The sequence below is a fragment of the Leptodactylus fuscus genome, chromosome 2 (genome assembly GCF_031893055.1).
Source record: "Leptodactylus fuscus isolate aLepFus1 chromosome 2, aLepFus1.hap2, whole genome shotgun sequence".
In the NCBI taxonomy this organism is placed as follows: domain Eukaryota; kingdom Metazoa; phylum Chordata; class Amphibia; order Anura; family Leptodactylidae; genus Leptodactylus; species Leptodactylus fuscus.
This window is the reverse complement of record NC_134266.1, coordinates 238,862,273-238,885,475: the sequence shown is the minus strand read 5'-3', so window position 1 is coordinate 238,885,475 and position 23,203 is coordinate 238,862,273.

The following is a 23,203-nucleotide window of genomic DNA, read 5'->3' as shown; positions in this document are numbered from 1 at the left end:
TCAACCTGCCTGCACACTCCTTACTGTCACCTCAGGAGTAGCCCTCACTCTACTCACTCACATTTACATATAGCTTTCCACTATATAACACATCACATTGTCTGTATCACTACATACACAATACAACACATTACATTGTCTGTATCACTACATACACAATACAACACATCACATTGTCTGTATCACTACATACACAATACAACACATCACATTGTCTGCATCACTACGTACACAATACAACACATCACATTGTCTGCATCACGACATACACAATACAACACATCACATTGTCTGCATCACGACATACACAATACAACACATCACATTGTCTGCATCACGACATACACAATACAACACATCACATTGTCTGTATCACGACATACACAATACAACACATCACATTGTCTGTATCACGACATACACAATACAACACATCACATTGTCTGTATCACGACATACACAATACAACACATCACATTGTCTGTATCACTACATACATAATATAACACATCACATCACATTTGCTAGCCCACCAAACTTTTTAAAGCACTTTTACAGTTTCACACGTCTGTGTCCACCCAATTCTCAAATCACCGCAGACGAAGTCGCGGGTAAAAGCTAGTTATCTATATTTGCAAAAATGATTAACTTTTAATTGTCTGCAAATTTAAATATGGTTATGTTCATGGGAAACCAACTGTAATGTTTGGGAAAAGTGCTGATATAATGCTTTTCCTGATCATACAGAGAACTGTGCAGCTGCACATTTCTCTCCCTCCCTGCCCCACACCGAGGTAGTTGAAGATTCTTAAAAGGATTCTATCATTAGAATTCCTGTTCTACTTACCACCATGTCGCAATAGCCTTAAGTGTGGTATAAGGACCAATGGCTCAGATTTCTTCTGAATCCGAAATTAAGGAACTGCGCTCTCTTATTTTAGTGGTTAAAAGTACACGATTTTATTGACTTCAGACAAACTTTCACACAACGCGTTTCGGGCGTTACACTACGCCCTTCCTCAGGTGTATTAGTTTCCGTGACCGCTGGGCTGGTCAGCCCAGCGGTCACGGAAACTAATACACCTGAGGAAGGGCGTAGTGTAACGCCCGAAACGCGTTGTGTGAAAGTTTGTCTGAAGTCAATAAAATCGTGTACTTTTAACCACTAAAATAAGAGAGCGCAGTTCCTTAATTTCGGATTCAGAAGAAATCTGAGCCATTGGTCCTTATACCACACAATATTACACCTGCGAGGTGTCAGGAACTTTGCTGCCTCGACCTAGGAGAAGGAATTTTACATATGCATGTACAAAAAGTGTTGTGATATTATCCACAACCCTCCAAGGTGAGCCTTTTTCATCATTTGAACATTTGCCTATCTAGAAGTTATTACACTACGGTTGGCTCGGTGTCCCCTTTTGTTTTTGAGATGCAATAGCCTTAAGGAAGGGTATTCTTCCACTACCTTTAGAATCCTTCTCCACGCCGCCATTCTGTTGATATTCCTGGTTTTCGCCATATGCAAATGAGTCTCCAGACAGTACAAGGGGCAGTCCTCTGCGCTCAAACACCACAGGGGGTGTTGTCTGTGCTGGCTGCCAGCCAGCACAGAGAACACCCCCTGTGCTGTTTCAGCGCAGGGGGACTGCCAGAGACGCCCCCATCTTCTTCTCGAGACCGCCTCTTCGCCGTGTCTTGATCCGCAGTGTTTTTCCCGCAGTGTTTTTCACAGAAATTCCACAGAGGTTACCTTTGTCGACTTACTGTTTCTATTATATCAATAGTGAAACTCTCTACATTTCCTTAGGTATAATTGCCATGCTGCAATTTCCAAAAGCACAACGGTTTTGGAAATCGCAGCGTATGTAATTTTCCGTAGTGAGTGGATGGGCTTCGCTGTATTTACATTTATACAGTATTTACATTGGTTCATCAACTTTCATGCCATCTACATTGTAGAAGATTTGCCTTGTTCATCTGATTATACTGAGGTTGCAGTACACTCCACTAGTGTTGAGCGAGTAGTATTCGATCGAAACCCTCGGCGGCATAGGAATGTGTGTAATCCTCCGAACACCAAGGGGTTAAACGCTTTCAATATTCGATGCATTTAACCCCTTGGTGTTCAGCCGATTACAGGCATTCCTATGCCGGCAAGGTATTCGATCGAATACTACTCGCTCAACACTATACTCCACCACAGTATGCAGATACGTAGATGTCCCCTTTAAACCTCGATGTCAAAACAACAAACTAGTTAGAAAGCTTCAATGGTAAATGGTCATTTAGTGTAGATGAAACAAATCTTTTACATATTTATAATTTACATCACAAATTCTGTTGCAAATCTCCCATACTGCAGCCTAAGCACAGTGGCAATCTGACATTAAACATTCCTGGTTACAGGGTCGAGCTGTCCTGGCCGCGTATCGCTTGTGCTTTCATGTGTAGTGTGACATTGTGCTGTATATTTTTTCACTGTAAAGGTCAAATACAGTAAGGTTTTTTAGTTACATTAGTTGGTTCATCTAGAAACTAAATTCTACCAATGAATGAAAATGTAGTCTAGGCTGACAACACGCCTGGGCAAAATATATTCAGGCTCGTGGCCCCATGTGTCGTGAACGGCCTGGTTTGGCTATGGCGGAAACGCCACAGAAAAAAATGCTGCGTTTTACAATCACAGCAATGTGGATGAGAGTCTAGCAAATCCCATCCAAACATTGTGGAAAAATATGCGCAGAGGATACGCTGCGATTTCCAAAACCGTTGCAGTTTTGTAAATTGCAACATGTCAATTATACCTAAAAAAATGCCAGCGATTTCCTTATAGGTATAATGGAAGGAGAAAGTCTGCAGAGGAAAACTCTGCGGACTTTCTGTGAAAGTAGTGCTCTGCATGGGGCCTTAGCGTCAGTGTTGGAAAAAAGTTAACAATTCTAATCCCTATTTTATTGATTGTTTTTTTTCACTTCCTTGATTTCTTGGCACATTGGTGGGCGGGGTTTCACTTGCTCTGCTATCTGCTATGTTTGCGGTCAGTAATGAGGGATTGGTTGTAAATGCATTACCACAGTATAAAGCTGATGTGGAAACTGATGTAGCAGAGCTGGATTTGAGTCAGCTTGCATTACATACAGAGGTAATGGACTCCTAATCTCAGCCCAAATTCAATTAAACCGGCTGATAAGTGGAAAAGCTGAAGATAGACAGCACAGTAATCCCAGAGCTCTTACCTACCCCCTCCCCTATCTGAGGAGCTCCGTTACTTGTCAGCCCCCCCCCGAGAGCAGGCAGCTACATCACTTGGGAAATGAGCAGATAAGCCCAGTGGCCATAGAATCGCAGTGTCAACAATGAAGTGAATAAATTAAGATAGCGGCCAAACAAAGCAGTTTTGATAAAGCAATGTATTTAGGAAAAGTCTTAAATCCACATAAACTAGCAGTATAGATAGGATGTTTTTCATGGGCCAACCCCTTTAAGTTCAAATTCACAACTGTTTTTAACTAGCGATATCTCAGTTTCTATTGTAGCTTCAACTTGCAATAACGTACTAATATCCTTTTCTAGGTTGTATAAAACCAGAGATATAGCCATTTGAAGTGACCACCCCCCTTTAGTAAATGCTTAGACTCTGCATATTTAAAATATAAATGTGTATGGGCTTTCCCCAGCAATGTAGCTACTTTTAGTCTCTTTCTTTTTGGTCTCAAAATGGATAGAGTAGAGATTTTAGTGCAAAAGTCAGATTAGTAGGGAAGAGGGGAGGATGGTAAGAGGAGAAAGAAGCATTTTACAAGGAGATAGAGCTATACAATTCCAGCTCAGTAGGGATAGTAATAAGGGACAGAAAGCTTTCCTATACGTTTCAGAGGAGAATGTTCTTCTTCATCAGGGATTCGGCTTTCTCTCTTTGCTCACCTATACAAAATATTGGAAATGCAGTTTTGGATCCTTAAATCTTCGTTATTGAATCTATATTACAATTAGTATCTCCTCCTTATACAATCATGGCCTGGTTAATATCTTAGCTTTCTAACTATATTACTAAACATGGTTAACCAATGAGAGTTAAAGGACAAATACAACCCTCATACGTTTTATTGCATGGGCGATTGATACAATATATCACACCCTTACTGAATCATGAGTTCTGATGGTGGACTCTAAAGTTTCCAACTATCTTGCACTTTAGAATTTTTGCACATGTTGCTCGACCTCCTCTACATTTCTTACATAGAAAAAAGCCAAGGAATTGGAGGAAATGATTGGTTATACCACCTTGTTTTCTTGCTCTCACCTATTGTATTGTATGAGCAAATAGCTTTGTTTTACAGACAAACTTTGGTTGTGGTGGTCGGAGTTCCCCAATGATCTTATAGCTTCAAAATTTTCCATTATTTCTCAATAATTCCTTTGAAAACTCCTGCATTATCTGTATATTGGGTAATAAAAGGTATTTCCCAATTGTCCTCCTCCTGGCTTGTCTCCCTGTCCTCCAGTAACCCCATCCTTGAAGAGTCTGCCACCTCTCTTTTGGTTATCTGTGACTTATCAGCATCATAAACTTTATGATTCAGTTTCTCTGCCTCATCCAAGTAATTCTTCATATCTGTACAGCTCCATCTCAGTCTCATACACTGTCCTATTGGTATGTGTTGTGACCAAATTGGCAGGGGGCAGCTGTGAATTAAAGGGATTGTCTGGCCCCAAATCGAATTTTCATACTTGGATAAAGTTGTAACTATCAGTGGGCATTTTTCAGCTAACGCTGGGTTCACACCAGCGTCTGGACTCCATTATCAGGTTTCCGTCTTCTGCATGCAGAAGACGGAAACCTGTCATGCTGAGTCCGGATGTGAGTGCCGGTGAGCGTTTTGAGCTCTCCGCGGCAAAACCGTTTTTTTTTAAACCGAACACAAAGTACTGCACGTCTGACTCTGTGTCTGGTTTTAAAAAAACGGTTTCGCCGCGGAGAGCATAAAACGCTTACCGGCGCTCACATCCGGACACTTTTCAAACCCATTCAAATTAATGGGTTTGAAAGATGCCGACAGGTTTCCGTCTCCTGCCCTGTTTTGTGCAGGAAATGGAAACCTGCAGAACGGAGACCGGGCGCAGATGTGAACAAGCCCTTAGGAGTTTACATGACCCTTTTTTATTGAGTGGATGTGCAAGGAACAGAGTTTGAGTAGTCTATATACAGTATATTTATATATAGTATTTTACAATACAGTTTTGGTGCAAGTATATAGGTGATACTGAACCTAGATGGATATCGAGGGGACGGCACTGGACATAGACGGAGGGCTATTTACAAACATGTTATTCTTATTATGGAGGAGCCTTCTTTTATTGAATAGATGTGCACGGAATAGTACTTGAATAATGTATATACAGTATATTTATATATAGTATTTTTACAATACAGTGTTGGTGCAAGTATGAAGGTGATACTGAACCTAGATGGATACCTAGGGGACGGCACTGGACATAGACGGTGGGCTGTTTACAAACATGTTATTGTTATTACGGAGGAGCCTTGTTTTATTGAATGGATGTGCAAGGAATAGTACTTGAATAATGTATATACAGTATATTTATATATAGTATTTTTACAATACAGTTTTGGTGCAAGTATGAAGGTGATACTGAACCTAGATGGATACCTAGGGGACGGCACTGGACATAGACGGTGGCCTGTTTACAAATATATTATTGCTATTACGGATGTGCCTTGTTTTGCACATACAGTATCAGTACCCTTCTGTGTATAATAAAAGCTGCTCCATCCGTCCATGACTACAGATCTTTGCACGAGCAGCGGCAAATGGATGACTGTGTTCTGCACTTCCTACAAGCTGATTTAAAGCATTTCCTCTCATTCATGTCTAGCTTGTTTCTCCAGTAAATCCATTGATAAAACATCTCTTATCAGCAGCGATACTCCTGTCACCATCGTCTGGGGCAACATTTTCTTGTCCTCTGACACATGACTTTATCACTGGAGAGAAATCCGATGAGCGGTGCATTAATACTGCGGCTCCCACCCATTCATTACTACTTTTATGGATAACTTATATTCTCCAGCTGACTTCTCATAGTATTCTTCTTCTTCTATGTCTACGAGCCCTTTCTTCACATTCATTTCCTTTCTCCCTTCATGCGTCATCCATCCTGGCCTATTGTTCTGTTTCCCCCATTTCCTTTCAAAGGAATGTGCTTACTGACTACTGGTTAACCCTTTTCTTTTTCGGAATAGTAGGTTGTTTATTGAGTAGATACGTAGAAGCCGTTCACTTTCCACCCACCTTATAAGGCACCTTCCCCATTATCATTACTACTATTAGGTATCTATTGAAGTGCTAGCAGCATGCTTAAGATATTGAATAGATGGTGGCAAAGAGTACAAAATGATGTCTTGTGTCTGTGTTACAGTAGTTACAGATGTAGCAGAGCTGATTTTATACATTTTCCGAGCTGCATTGTTTCTGTATTATATTAATACATAGGGAAGCTGCAGTCTACATATGTGAAAGCTTCAGGTTTTCAAGGTGTCCCTCTTTTGCAGGGACAGTCCCTACTTTTGTCAAAATTCCCTCTGTTCTGCTTTGCTCCTTAGGACTAAAAACACAGCGAAAAAAACACAGCGGGAACGCATTATTGTTTTTCGTGCTGTTCACAAAAAGTCCGCAGAGGTTTCCTCTGCATACTTTCTGCTTGCATTATACCTATAGGGAAAACGCTGGCGTTTCCGTAGGTATAATTGACATGGTGCAAATTCCAAAAACCGCAATGCTTTTGGAAAATCGTAGCATGTTCGCTGTGCGTATTTTTTCACAATGTGTGGATGGGATCTTCTTTGTTTATGTCATGTGGGGCCTCGTCCTAAATGTCCCTTTTTTCATATTGGAAATAGATGTGCATTACTAGATTTAACCCTATTGTTCCAGAAGCTACCTATCTGACCTATAGCTATAGAGTAGACCTCAACATTTGGTGCATTTTAGACCTTAAGATGTCTATATTCAGACAATGTTCGTGCCGCTATTTTAACACAAACCTATTCAAGTATATAAATATTCCAAAAAATGTTAAACTTTCACCCAGTGAACTATAAGTCTTCCTCTTTGACAGTCCAGAATATTGGGAGGTATGGACGCCACCGCGCTCCTGGAATCTGTGGTCACCACTGGGACCTACAGACTGTCATTTGTATGTTTCTTCAGGGCTGTTCCTTGTATCTGTGTATTGACCTTTTACCTCATATGATCTGCCAGGATTTGACCCTTGCTTACTCCATTTCCTGGTTGGTTAACCCCTTAGTTGCAGATAACAATGCTCCGCTCCTGGTTTCCTGGTGTGCGACCAGGTCCGCACCTGCCATTGTTATAACTACACTTTGCTCTTACTGACAGATTACATTCACTGAGCCATGATTCCCTATTTTATGACTTGTTTGCTTGCAGCTTGCCACCTTACGTATCATATGAACATCTACCAGTCTTATGTAGAGCATCTGATCCATATTTGCATGTTAAAAGCCTGTCTGCATGTCACCACCAATGATCCTACGATTATGGAGGCGAGTTCCCTTGTTTTTCTGTATATTCATGCGGCAATGGTGGGCACATACAGATAGACTTCCATCCTCATGGAGCTACTGATACATTGGAACTCAGCCTGATCCCATTATTTACAAGGATGGTAAAAATGGAATGTATGGCACATGGATTGGAATCTGACCCATATACTTGAATGAATGGACCAAGTCGCAAAAACTTATCGGTATATGACCTGCTTCATAGTTTGCTGCTCTTTTCTACCATCTGAACACATCCATAAAAACTACAGATGTATGTATGAGGCCATAGAAATGAATGAGACTATATATTACCCCAATTATGGGTCAAAAATTGCAGATAATATACGGCAACAATCTATGATCATGTCCATAAGGCCAATATTTGGTTCCGCATGTGTAAAATCTGTTGAATTAAAAACAAAGGTAAAGAAATGAAGGGACGACAATTCAGTTTCTCCCCCCAAAAAAACAAAAAAATGGTTACAAAGACTAAATGCTATTTTTATACTGGAAGGAATGGCAGAAGAACAGACGTCTGATTTAGATATTGTGTCACAGTCAGAAAGTATCTGAAGGTTGACATTTATGGGGATTAAAATTCAAAGTTTTGTTAGAAGATCCAAAGACGTTTTGTTTTTTTGTGTCAAAGAGCAATATGGCTGCCATGAAATTTTTTTTAGTTTGTATGGCAATGAGCTGTTTGGGGCCACATCAGTCAGAGCAACCCGTTTCATATGTAAGCCACTGGCATACTTCATAATGGCTTATCTACCGGGGAAGATGTCAGAGGACAGGCAGGAGGACCTCGTCTACATTAGATGGTTGGCCATTCCTGCTCAGATTGGTGAGCTTGGCCAATAATCACCTAATGTATATGACCAGTTTACTTCTAGATATCCCAAAAGAAAATACCCAGAAGATTATCCAAAGATTTGTTCTTTAGTTTTTTCTTATGACTGTGAGGACTAGAAACACAATCTACCACTAGTAATTTTCAATCGATGAGCATTTTCCAGTGTTCCCGACACATTTCATGTCTACATTGTGGTCAGTCTGTGGCATTACTCATTGATGACTTGCTGACTGATCCTCTGCCCCGACTTGTGTCATTTGGTCCCTTAATACATTAGAATAATTTATGCTATTTACAGAAATCCATCACTTTCTCCTGTTCCATTGAAAAATCTTCATGTTCTATTACAGAATTCCCTCTATGACAAATTAAACAATAGGCATGTAATATCTCTGCCTGTTCGGGTCTCTGCATGCTGCGGCGCAGGAGGCATGTGCAGTTTGATAATTTGCTTAGAGTTTTTAGTTGCACTGTGTGAACACTGTTCTAGTTCTGTAATTTAATTTGCACCACACCTGTCTTCTGCCCTTGTTGCCTCTGTCCATTATGTGGTTAAATTTTGTCTTGCCCTGTCTGCCTTCCTGTCAGGTCCAGGGTGGGTTCATCCTCCCCTATTTAGTCTTGGCTCACATTCACACTGGTGCCTGTTATTGCCTCATGCTTGCTGGCTTCCCTTGCTGTTAATTTACTTGTATTCTTATCCTTGACCTCTGGCTTTCCCTACTGACTATTCTTTTGGACTTCGATTTGGCACTGCATTGCTCGACTGTTACTGAACCCTGGCTAGCTGACCTCCCTTTGTTGTATTACATATATAGGAAGGGATCGTCTTGGAGTTGCCACCTATTACGTAGGATAGGGCCTGGCAATAGGAAGGGAAAGTGGGGGGCTTCAGCTTAGGGCTCACTGTCCCTTGTGCCCCTTCCTCCAGGGTTCACCAGCAGCTTCTGGGGAATTGTCATGCAGCAATTCCCTAACAAGGTATCAGCATCTGCTTATAGCGTATAGAGTATAACATGCGCACACCTATATGTATAGCACATATGGCACCTTTGTTTACATTGATATTTTGGGTATAACAGTTTATATTTGAATACATAATAACGGTGAAAATAAAAAGCCTAAAAACAACACCTGCAGAAGAGAGCGCAGGGATGTCCCCAGAGATGCCTCCTAACTGTAGCAACATCTGACACTCGGCGTAACAAGCACATAACAATGCAGCGCTTTCCCCAGCACCAATTAACAGCTTAGACAGAGGGGATAATTGTCAATGTCAACTGAATTTATACAAAAGAAATCAGCAAGAGAGCAGCGCCGGTCCATTCCGCCCACTATAGGGAAAAGTAGTGGTAAATCTAAGGAAAAAGCAGCCCATTAAGATCTTTGGTAGTGTGTGACATCCTAAAACGTCATGTACAGGACCCAGTGTGCAGCCCTTCTGTTCCAATATTTTATAGGAACTGCTCTATAAATATCAGAACGAAGCATCGGAACACCTTCAGGCTTCAAACTGGGTCATATGCATGAAGCTTTAGACCTCATTCACACAGTATTTTATATGCATTTTAAACACAGTGGGGAAGTTTACTAAAACATCTACATCACTTTTCTGACATAGATTGGTATTCATGTGGCGTATATCTTCACTGTATAGTTCCCAACTGTATAGATTTCAGTTCTGCGCATAGGAGTGCACTTGATTTATTAAGAAGCCGGATCATCTTATTAATTCAAGTGTGTCTTAAAGAGGACCTTTCATGTCCTGGGGCACCTGTGGTTTTATATACCGCTAGAAAGCCAACAGTGTGCTGAATTCAGTGCACTTTCAGCTTTCCCATTATGTGTTCCAGGACAAGAGATATCGGTGCCATTACCGATAGCTCTTCAGTGTCAGAAGGTTAATTCTGACAGTCTGTGTGGAACTCCCCTCCTGACAGTAGTGTCCATAGCTCTGTACTGTCAGAGGGGTGTTCCTTACCACCCAGCGATGCCGTCCTCCTCAGTACTAGTCTATGGATGAGTACTGTCAGGAGTAGGGGAAACGCTCCTCACTGTTCAGCGTCATCACTGGGTGATAAGGAACACCTCCTCTCACAGTACAGTGCTGTGGACACTACCAGTGGCGTAACTACCGCCATAGCAGCAGAGGCAGCTGCCACAGGGCCCGGGACATTAGGGTGCCTGGTGACAGCCGCTACCACTGCTGTTTTTTATTTTTTCTTAATAGGCCGTTACCGGCTGGAGTTACTCCAGTCGTTAATGGGCCCTATTTACTTACCGATCCTGGCAGGGCCGGGATCAGTAAGTGACACTGAGGGCCCCACAAACACTATCATTATATTCGGGGTCTTTTCAGATCCCCGAGTATAATGATCAGAGGCCCGGGAGAGGTAAGAAACATAAAAACACTGTTACTTACCTCTCCACGACCTGGGCAGGCTTCAGGCCTAGTCGTCTGACGTGTCATGACCCTGGCCTGCATCACGGGTCATGTGACGTCTGACGTCATTGAAGATGAACTACAGCGGAGGTGGGAGATACGTAAGCAACAGAGTTTTTTATGTGTCGTCCCCCCCCCTGTGTCTCTGATTATTATACTCAGAGTATAATAATTGTTTATGGGTGTCCACAGTGGGACATAATACTGTGTGGAGGGGCCACTATGGGGGATAATACTGTGTGCAGGGGCCACTATGGGGGATAATACTGTGTGGAGGGCCACTGAGGAACATAATAGTGTGTGCAGGGGCCACTAAGGGACATAATACTGTGTGCAAGGGCCACTATGGGGTATAATACTGTGTGCAGGGGTTGCTATGGCGCATAATAGAGTGTGCAGGAATGCATAGGAGGGGGTCGGTCGAGGTCTTCACTGTCGGTTGGAGGGGGGCCATGTCAAAAGCCATTCCTAGTTACGCCACTGGACACTACTGTCAGTAGGGGCGTTCCTTAAAGACTGTCAGAAACACCCTTCTGACAGTGAAGAGCTATCAGTAACAGCACCGATAGCTCTTCCCCTGGGAAACATAACAGGAAAGCCAACAGTACATTGAATTCATCACACCATCGGCTTTCTAGCGGTATATAAAACCGTTTGTGCCTGAGGACATGAAAGGTCCTCTTTAAATACTAGACTGGTGTAGGAAAGGCCAATCTTAATAAATATCCCCAGCAGGGTGAATTTTCTAAATTAAGCACTCCAGCCAAAAGTTCCGCATGCCCTTTGTACCAAAAAATGCCCTAGAATTGCACCACTTTCACCATTTTCCAACCTGCCTGTCATTTTTTTGAAAGTGGGCAAAGATAAAAGTGGGCCTGTGCAGGGATATCTCACTATGACAGATTTACTACTATTAGGCTGAGGCCCCACTTTCTATAAACGCAGATTTTTTTTGTTGCAGATTTTGCTCCCTTATTTTGAGCCAAAGCCAGGAATGGCTACAAAAGGAATAAGAACTATAGCAAACTCTATATACTTATACATTCTACTCAATCCCCTCCTGGCTTTTGCTCAAAAATCTGCAACAAAAAAAGCTGCATTTTTGCAATGTGGGACCACAGCCCAACTCACACAGTAAAACTGCAATGATGTACACCTGAAATGTGCACCGGTCCAGTCAGTGGCGTAACTAGGAATGGCGGGCCCCGTGGCGTACTTTTGACATGCCCCCCCCCAACTGACGCCGACGACCTCGACCGACCCCCTCCTCCGCATTCCTGCACGCTCTATTATGTCTCTTAGTGGCCCCTGCACACAGTATTATGTCCCTTAGTGGCCCCTGCACACAGTATTACATCCCATAGTGGCCCCTGCACACAGTATTATGTCCCTTAGAGGCCCCTGCACACAGTATTATGTCTCTTAGTGGCCCCTGCACACAGTATTATGTCCCATAGTGGCCCCTGCACACAGTATTATGTCCCTTAGAGGCCCCTGCACACGGTTTTATGTCCCATAGTGGCCCCTGCACACAGTATTATGTCCCATAGTGGCCCCTGCACAGAGTATTATCCCCCATAGTGGCCCCTGCACACAGTATTATGTCCCTTAGTGGCCCCTGCACACAGTATTATGTCCCTTAGAGGCCCCTGCACACACTATTATGACCTATAGTGGCCCCTGCACACAGTATTATGTCCCTTAGAGGCCCCTGCACACAGTATTATGTCCCATAGTGGCCCCTGCACACAGTATTATGTCCCACTGTGGACACCCATAAACAATTATTATACTCTGGGGTCTTTTCAGACCCCAGAGTATAATAATCGGAGACCCGGGGGAATAAAAACATAAAAAACTACTGTTTCTTACCTGTCCCCCGGCTCCTACGCTGTCGGCCTCCGCTGCCGTCCTTCTTCAATGACGTCGGACGTCACATGACCGAGGACGCAGGCCGGGTTCATAAGACGTCAGAGACGTCAGACAAGAAGGAAGGAGGCCTGGCAGGATCGTGGAGAGGTAAGTAACAGTGTTTTTTATGTTTCTTACCTCTCCCGGGCCTCCGATCATTATACTCGGGGGTCTGCACTAATGATAGTGTTTGTGGGGCCCGCGGTGTCACTTACTGATCCCGGCCCAGCCAGGATTGGTAAGTAAATAGGGCCCGTAACGGCCTATTGAAGAAAACAAAACAAAACAAAAAATGCAGCGGTAGTGGCTGTCACCAGGCCCCCTAATGTCCCGGGCCCTGTGGCAGCTGCTTCTGCTGCTATGGCGGTAGTTACGCCACTGGGTCCAGTGCAGATTACAATTTTGGCGCACAAAACCTCACAAGATGTTCCAGAAGTATTAATGTCTCTTAACGATTCAGGTGCTTCTTGCAGGAAAAGAATAAAGACTGATATAGGAGACATCAATCTTAATAAATTGCTCCTTTCGGCTAAGGCCCCATGTTGTGGAATAGCAGCTTTTTATGTTACAGGTTTTGCTGCAGTTTTTTTCTACAGCATGCCTACAGCCGTGGGAGCAACCTGTAGCAATAGTTGACATGATGTATGGCTCATACTGTAATCTAACATGTCCTGTGCTGTAATACAGGACAGTATGTCGCTGGCAGGCAGAGACCCCTAGTATCATAGATAACTATACTGCCAAGGGTCCAACTACCAACATGAAGTTCAAGCTGGGAAATCCAACGAACACACAGACCGAATTTCACATGTGAATCTAGCCTAAAGCTCCTTGCAGACGGCTGTATGAATAGGCAGTGTGCTATCACCACACTGACCCATTCATTTCTATGGGCCCATACACATGTCCGTGAATTATACCTGTCCGTCTATGGGCTGACAGTCCGAGCTGAAAAATATGGAACAGGTCCTATTCATGTCCGATTTTGTGGTCGCTCTTCATGACTCCTATTCATTGAATGAAAGAGGCCGCAATAGAATGGGTGGCAAATGGATGGCATCATCACCAGGGTACCGCCTGTGCCGTGCGCCTGTGCAACTGGGTTAAGGTTAAGGCCCCACATATCCAAAAATGCAGGGGACAACTATTAGCTCAATGTTATGTATTGTTAGTTCATTGTTACAGCAATGTTATGTATTGTAGTCTTGCCGGCAGATAAGAATTCATATGATGAGATGGTAAGTACATACACATATTTACTAAAATCTAAGAAGAGAATCTGAATGTCTATTACTGACAGGGCATTACTACTGTAGGATTCTTCTATGCTTTGTATTCATACATCTGTCACTGTCTATCATGTTGTCACAAATATAACATTAGGACATTATTATGTAGATACACCAACATAACAGGAAGCCTTGACAAGAGCAAAAATCAATGTATAGTATACAATTTAGAATCCTATCTATATATGTACGTAGCATAGGAATAATGTGTATGGCAATTTACCAGTTTTGGCCATTGTGAATAGGTTGGATATACAGTATATTCAATATGGACAGTATATATGTCATGTTGTAACCAGTGCTTATGGCCGTACGTCAGGGCTTCCATAGAGCACCAGATAGACGGGTACTGAGCCACATGTGGTCCCCGAGCTATTGGTAGAAGACCATTTCCCTACTGTGATGTCACAATACTGTTCACACTTTTAACTCTACCCCAGCTTCGTATCCTTCCGGGACCCACATTCTCCTTTCATCCTGCTGTAGGCGCTCAACAAAATATTTATAGGCCTGAGGAAAGGGTTTTTATCACTGTATATGGATTTCAGAATCTGTAAGCAATAAACTTATTAGGGTGAATATCAGGGAACCCCTTAAAAATTGTTCTTCCCATAGCCTCAAGTCTTATCTATTTAATGAAGTTACTTATTTATCGCCATCATATTCTACAGAGCTTTATAGACATTGTGGTCACTGTCCCCTATAGGGCTCACAATCTAAATTCCTTATCAGTATGTCTTTGGAGTGTGGGAGGAAACTGGAGTACCCAATGGAAACCCAACCAAACACGGGGAGATCATACAAACTCCATTCAGATGTCGTCCTTGGCTGGATTAAAACCCAAGACTACAGTGCTTTAGGGCTAGGTTCACATCTGTGCTGGAGTTACTGTAGGAGGACTTTTCTTTCCACCAGTTATAATAGAAAGCTGGTGGAAACCTGACAGATATCCAGCGGACTGCATTATAATCTATGGGGTCCACAGGTGTCCTCAGGTAACCGCTTTTTAAGTGGACAAGTTCTCCATCTTTTGGGTCACCACATGTACCCGAACGACAGAGAGACGAGTACTAGTGTTAAATAGAGATGAGTGAGTAGTACTCGATTGAGTAGGTATTCGATCGAATACTACGGTATTCGAAATACTCGTACTCGTACTCGTACTCGTACCACTCGCTGTTCAAATGTAAAAGTTCGATGCAGAACCAACATTGATTGGCCGAATGCTATTCAGTCGGCCAATCAACGCTGGTTCTTCTCCTACCTTTAGAAGTCTTCTCCGTGCAGCTTCCCCGCGGCGTCTTCCGGCTCTTCATTCACTCTGCCAGGCATCGGGCCTGGGCAGAGCCGACTGCGCATGTCTGCTTGTAGTGCGGGCATGCGCAGTCGGCTCTGCCCAGGCCCGATGCTTGGCAGAGTGAATTCAGAGCCGGTAGATGCCGCGGGGACGCTGCACGGAGAAGACTTCTCGGAGGATCCAGCCTGACCCTCACTCGTGGACTTGGTAAGTATAATTTGATCGAACGTTGCCTACCCCTGAAACGAGCATTTCCCCCCAATAGACTATAATAGGGTTCGATATTCGATTCGACTAGTCGAATATTGAGGGGCTACTCAAAACGAATATCGAACCTCGAACATTTTACTGTTCGCTCATCTCTAGTGTTAACCTAGCGTAAGGCTACAGTGCTAACCTGTTCAGTGATGGGTTCACAACTGCTACAGGATACCGAACGCTGTCAATCACTGAGAAGAAAGCAAAGAAAGAGCAAGGGTTAAAACCTATAAATGACAAGTTATACTGAATTCTGTTTCTGAACACATCATTTTTAATTGCCTTGACTGATAATTACAGATAAGTTTTCACTAGATCCCCCATTTACTCTGTTTTATTTGATGACAATAATTTATAGTCATTTATGACCTGTTACATAAATGCTAAAAGTAATTTCTTAGTCTTAATCCAAAATGAAAACATAAGAAATTGCTTTTTCATTCAATAGATTATTCCTTTTGCATTGGAACTCTTTTATTACATCCATCCAAACGTGTCTCCATAGCAACATTATTTCCATATTTAAATTCTAGAGCTTTAAGCAATTTGGCAACTCGGAGATCCTTGTAGAGGTATTTGCCAAAGGCTGAATAAATAAGTTGCCTAGTCATGTGAAACTTTCAGCATGTCACGGAATGAGTGCAGGGAGAATCAGAAGACTCCAAGTCTAATGGAAGCGCTAACATTGTCTAGCTGCACTTGTAGACTCTATCGATGGGTTTGCTGGGGGTCAGCCAACGCTTTTATTAATAGATATGCTTAGCATAAACATACTGTAAATATCTATATATATATATATATATAATATATATAATCGGCGAACAAACTGTACCTACGGACGGAAATGCTTTAGTCATCTTTTAACCTGGTATTGTGCAGTCACTCGATCCTTGCTGTGTCAAGTATTTGCAGTTCCCTGTCGTCCTCAACAGCGGCACAATGTGGGGGTATTTCTGCCCCTGTGTGCTGGTAGGACAGGCGGATATTTAATTAGCCAATCAAATGCGTGGCAGGCCCTATAAGAGGGCACAAGAACCTCCCCTCTGCGTGTTTTTTTCTGTCCTGTGTGGACAGAGGACAGGTGGGAGGACTTGTGTCCTCTTAGAGAAGCTCAGCAGGATCACTCACCTCCTGAGCGGTTGTTTTCTTCTTGTCACCTTCTGTGCCCTGCGGGGAGAAGGTGCTTGTTAGCCATGTGTGGCTACCCCCCTCTATCCCCCCTGCCCCCCCTCTCCTCCGCTTCCCCTGCTCCTTGTGACTTACCTGACATTTTGGTGAGAGTCCGGGGACTCCGCATGCCGCCTCTGGTGTCCGCGCGGACTGCCGGCGGGTGGAACCACACTGTTGTGTATCCTGTTCCCCGCCGGCCGCTGTAAGCGCGCACTTCCGGTTTCGCCGGAAGTATCATAGCGCCATGGCAACGGCCTGGCGCTGGCGGCCGCTCACTCAGGGAAGATTCAGGCCTTATTAAAGGCCGGAAAAGACGGGGAGATGTGGGGGTAAGTGCCCATGTTAAGGGCCTCTTGGTGGGGGGGAATGTATATCTTTGCAGACCCCTGATTACAGGGTTAGTTGTCTGGGCAGGTTGCCTCACCTGCTTTGATTGTGGCTCCGCCCACTTCCAGCCGGCCAGAATTAAGAGGCTGGCTGGCCTGGTGTCAGAGACCTTCCTGCAGTATCTGCTGAAGGCGTGCGATTGTGGTGTTCATTGATCTTGAACTCTTTTCCAGTTTGCAAACTTTATTGGGATCCGTCACCTCGCTGTCCGGTCTACAGGACCTGGTAAGATTTAACCTTTTTTTAAAAGCTGGTATGATGTCATGGTGACAGTGTTGCATGGTCTATTATCTCTCTCTGTAGGATATGTCATCCTCTACTACCCCTCCTGGGGATGGTAGGAGGAAAACCTCTTCCAAACATCTTTCCTGCTTCGATTGCGACACACCGCTCCCTGATGGTAGGTAGCGGCTTGAAAGGTTGTGCCCTGCGGGGTACTACTGGTCCTATAACTTGCCTATTTTCAGGCTATGAGTGGGCCCGTTGTCGCGGTTGCAGAGGTCCTCCACCTGTGGAGCCCTCTCCCAGAGATATGATGGCATGGGTCAAGGAGATGGTGAGTTTGGGCATCGCTTGGGTAAATAGTTTTCCCTTGCTTGTACTCTCCTTTTTGTTTTGCAGGATGATTCCCTCAAAGGGATCCATTGCACCTTGTCTCAGCTCACCAGGAGACCATGCTCTGAGCTCCGTTCCTCGTCTCTCCCCCCCCCCTTGTAACACCTGCGGGTGGCAGAGGATGATTCCTCCGAGGACGACTCAGTTATTCCAGCAGAACTGCGTTCCATTATGAACAAACGGGCAGGCTGCTGAAGTCCATCCGGTCTACAGTGGGCCGAGATGTTGACGGGGAAGCCTCCACGTCTGCCTCTGGGGGACATATTGCCTTCCATGCGGACGCCACGCTGACCGACCTTATGGCGCAGCAGTGGAAACAGCCAGAGAAAGGACATTCGCTTTCCAGGATCTTCAAGAGTTTGTTTCCTGTTAACACTACCCAGTGGGATTCCTGGGGGCCTCCCCCGAAGGTGGATTTGGCCGTAGCAAAGCTGTCCCGCAGAACCCTGGTGCCCTTGGAAGATGGTTCAAATCTTCAGGACCCTCTGGATCGTAGGGCGGACTCCGTTCTGAAGAAGGTCTACTCAGCTTCCTCCGCACAAGCCTCTGTGGCCATAGCCTCCTCTATGGTTGGTGACTTTTTGCGCAACCGCTTAGCCGCCTTGGAGCGGGATATAGACTTGGGCGTAGACAGAGATGAGATTCTGGCCTCTATGAAAAGAGTTCATAGGGCTGCAGATTATTTGGCGGAATCCTCCTGCCATCAATTAAAAATCTCCGCCAAATCTATGGCGTTGTCTACTGCGGCCCGTAGACCCCTTTGGCTAAAGCCTTGGCGGGCAGATTTTGCGTCTAAAGCAGCACTCTGTGCTCTCCCCTTTGAGCCGGGAAGGGTGTCTGGCCAAAGCTTAGACGCCATTATGGAGGGATTAGCTGAAGGTAGGGGAAGGTCCCTACCTCAAGCATCCAGGGGCAGACGTGCTCCCTCTAGAGGCAGAGGTTCTTCCTCTAATTATAGACGCCCTTCCCAACAACGGCGTTTTAGATATCGCCCTAGGGGAGCTGGTCGTGGCGCTTCCAAGGAGGACACCAAGAGGAAGCCTGAGTTTTGACGTGGGGCAGCTCCCTGTGGCCCCCCTTCCTGTGGGAGGACGTCTTTCTTCCTTTTCCAGAGCATGGTTCACCCATATCCAAGACCCATGGGTGTTGAAGATCATACAACACGGGTATCACATCGACTTTCATCTTCCACCTCCAGATCGGTTCGTTTCCACCCAAACTCTTCCACCTTCTCAGCAGGCCAGTCTAGAAGCCTTGGTTGCCGAATATGTTACCAAGGGCGCCCTGGAGAAGGTACCAGCCTCAGACCTCGGTCTGGGAGTCTACTCCCCCGTCTTTCTGGTCCCCAAGTTCACCGGGGGCTGGAGGATGATAATAGATCTGAGGTACCTCAATCGGTTTATCAGGAAGAGGTCATTTCGAATGGAAACCGTGGATTCCGTGGCTGTGTTTCTTCAGCCAGGAGAGGTGATGGTTACCCTCGATTTGAAGGACGCCTATCTACATGTCCCCATTGCTCATTTCCACAGGAAGTTCCTCAGGATTGCCGTCTCTATGGCCGGCCACAGGGAGCACTATCAATTCACAGCTCTGCCATTCGGCATCACATCCGCCCCACTGGTATTCACCAAGGTGATTTCTCCGGTCGCCACGGCCCTCAGACTTCAGGGTCTTTTCATCGTCCCTTATCTAGACGACTGGCTACTGAAAGCTCAGTCTCCTGCTGCCCTCCTCCAGCAGCTCAACCTTGCCATCAACTTCCTACAGAAGTTAGGATTATCAATTGGGAGAAGTCCGAAATCGTTCCATCCACCTGAAGAAAATTCCTCGGATTTATAGTGGATTCAGAAGCGATGCAGATCTTCCTCTCCAGTCCAAGGAAGGAAAGAATCCAAGCCAGTGCACGATTCCTATTGCGCACTCGGCAGGTAACCATCCGGACCGCCATGAGAGTCCTGGGCCTGATGTCATCCTCGGCCAGGGCGGTGCCTTGGGCTTTATGGCATTTGCGTCCCCTGCAGATGGAAGTGTTGAGAACCTGGAACAGGTCTCCACGGGGATTGCACAAGAAGATCTGCCTTTCTCCCGCTACCCGTCTTTCCCCCAGATGGTGGATACACCTGAAAGACGGAAGGTCCACGGTCCCGACAGTGTGGACCCTGTTGACAACAGATGCATCCCAGTGGGGATGGGGAGCCCATTGTTAAGACAAAACTGTACAAGGACGATGGAGATGTCCGGAGCTGGGGTCATCCAATCTCAAGGAACTCAGAGCAGTGTACCTGGCCCTAGTACACTTTGCCCCAGAATTGAAAGGCAAGTCTGTCAAAAACCGGTCAGACAATATGACGGTGGTAGTCTATATAAACAAACAAGGGGGCACCAGGTCACCAACCTTGCTGAGAGAGACGAATCTCATATTTGCCTAGGCGGAGAAGAATCTGGTCCAGTTATCCGCTGTTCACATAAAGGGCTCCCTGAACATAGTAGCGGATCAGCTGAGTCAGGGTATTACCGTATCAGGAGAATGGTCTCTCAATCCAGACGTATTTCAACAGATCGTCCAGAGATGGGGTCTCCCGGAGGTCGATCTTATGGCTACCCGACTCAACGCCAAGGTGGGGACCTTCTGCTCTCTGTACCAGGAGGACAATCCCTTGGCGGTGGATGCCCTGTCCATCCCATGGAGGTTCAGGCTGTTTTACATATTCCCTCCAATTCCAATCATACCGAAGGTATTGATAAAAATAAGACAGGACCAAGCCTCGGGAATAGCCATAATCCCGTTCTGGCCAAAAAGGGCTTGGTTTGCTCAGCTCATACAAATGAGTCAGGGCATATATTGGAGGCTTCCCCCACTCCCAGACCTGGTAACCCAAGGAGAGCTGAGATGCCAGGATCTGAGGAGACTCAACCTGACAGCCTGGAGGTTGACCAGTCCCTATTGAGAAATAGAGGACTGTCACAAGCCGTCTTGAAGACCCTATCCAGCGCCAGAGCAGATTCGGCTAACAGGAACTACCGTCGAATAGGTAACATCTTTAATGCCTGGTGTCTGCAGCATCAAGTGGACTCCACCGATCCCCCTACGGAGGCGATCCTGGACTTCCTTCAAGACGGACTAGACAGAGGTCTTGCTGCGGCCACACTCAAGGTACACGTAGCGGCCCTGTCCGCCTATCTGGGGAGGCGTTTGTCTCAGGATCCTTTAGTGAGCACCTTTATTAAAGGGGCAACTAGGCTGAGACCGGTGGTAAACACCCCTGTCCACCAATGGGACCTTATTCCGGTCCTGAACGCCCTATGTGGCCAGCCATTTGAACCTCTGGAAGAGGTCTCCCTCAAGTCGCTAACCGGCAAAATGGCGCTGCTATTGGCAGTCACACCTGCCAAACGCGTTAGTGAACTACAAGCTTTGTCCGCTGAGGAGCCATATACCACCTTTTTCTCTGACCATGTACAGCTTAGGTTCCTCCCTGGGTTTCGTCCCAAGGTGCCATCTGCTGTAAACAGGAACCAACTGATTTCCCTTCCAGTATTTTTTCCATTCCCTTCTTCTGCTGAAGAAGAAAGATGGCACAAGCTGGATGTGGTTAGATGCCTGCAGATCTACTTGCAGCGCACTCGCCCCTTTAGGTGGACTGAAAACCTGTTGGTCAGCTACACGGGGAAAAACAAGGGCGCCAAAGCCGCCAAAGCTACAATATCCCGGTGGGTTACCGAGACTATTAGAGTCGCCTATACCGCCCAAGGGCTGTCGGCTCCATCTTTCCTTCATGCCCATTCAACCAGGGCAGTGTCCACTTCACGGGCAGAAAGAAGTGCTTTGTCTGTGGACCAAATATATGCAGCTGCCTCTTGGGCATCTGAATCCACCTTCATTCGGCATTACCGCCTGAAGGACCAAGTGGCAGATTCCACTGCCTTTGCCCAGACCAGTTTAAGTTCGGTCATGGGTTTGTCCCACCCATCTTGGGGACCTGCTTGCTATATCCCCACGTTGTGCCGCTGTTAGGACTAAGGGAAACAAGATTATCTTCATAATCACTCGTTCCCTGTCGTCCTCAACAGCGGCACAAAGTCGCTAACCGGCAAAATGGCGCTGCTATTGGTAGTCACACCTGACAAACGCGTTAGTGAACTACAAGCTTTGTCCACTGAGGAGCCATATACTACCTTTTTCTCTGACCATGTACAGCTTAGGTTCCTCCCTGGGTTTCGTCCCAAGGTGCCATCTGCTGTAAACAGGAACCAACTGATTTCCCTTCCAGTATTTTTTCCGTTCCCTTCTTCTGCTGAAGAAGAAAGATGGCACAAGCTGGATGTGGTTAGATGCCTGCAGATCTACTTGCAGATACACTAAAGACACTTATTGTCTCTCTGATTCATTCTCGCCTTGACTACTGTAACTCCTTGCTAATCGGTCTTCCCCTCACTAAACTCTCCCCTCTACAATCTATTCTGAATGCAGCGGCCAGGCTCATCTACCAGGCTAGACACTACAGCGATGCCTCTGGTCTGTGCCAGTCGCTACATTGGCTGCCTATTCAATATAGAATAAAATATAAAGTTATCACCCTCATCCACAAGGCTCTCCATAATGCCGCACCTCCCTACATTTCCTCCCTCATCTCTGTCTACCGCCCAACCCGTGTTCTCCGCTCACTCAATGACCTAACACTTACATCCTCTATTATCAGAACCTCCCACGCTCGTATACAAGACTTCTCCCGAGTTGCACCACTTCTCTGGAATGCTCTACCCCGGACAATCAGATTAACTCCCAATTTCTACAGTTTCAAACGCAAACTAAAGACGCATTTTTTCAGACAGGCCTATCACAATTCCTAATGCAAACCCTTCTTGATGCCTTTTCAGCCTAACATAGTTGTCCATGCTCTATCCACATGTTAAAGGACACGACTAGTGACGGCCCATAAAGCTTTGTTTGTGTAATGGCTGCAACCTCTATTACAAAATTGTCTGAAAACTGTATAAGCAATGCCGCCCCTCCTACCTCTTGTGTCATCCTCTCTACCTCATAGATTGTAAGCTCTTGTGAGCAGGGCCCTCAGTCCCATTGTGTGAAATGACGTTCTTTGTTTTGTATCTGTCTGTATCTGAACCCTACAAATTGTACAGCGCTGCGGAATATGTTGGCGCTATATAAATAAAATTTATTATTATTATTAAAGCCTTCCATTGGTTTGTATACAAAAGGAAATCTTACTGAAATCTACCACCATAGAAAGACTCAGATGTAGTATGCACAGAGCCTTAAAGGGATTGTCCGAGATGAACTGATCTTTCTAATCTGAGCTTGTATGTGTTCTTTTCTTGTAAAATATTACTGTATTAACCATGCAGCTGTAACACACTGAAGTTCCCCATG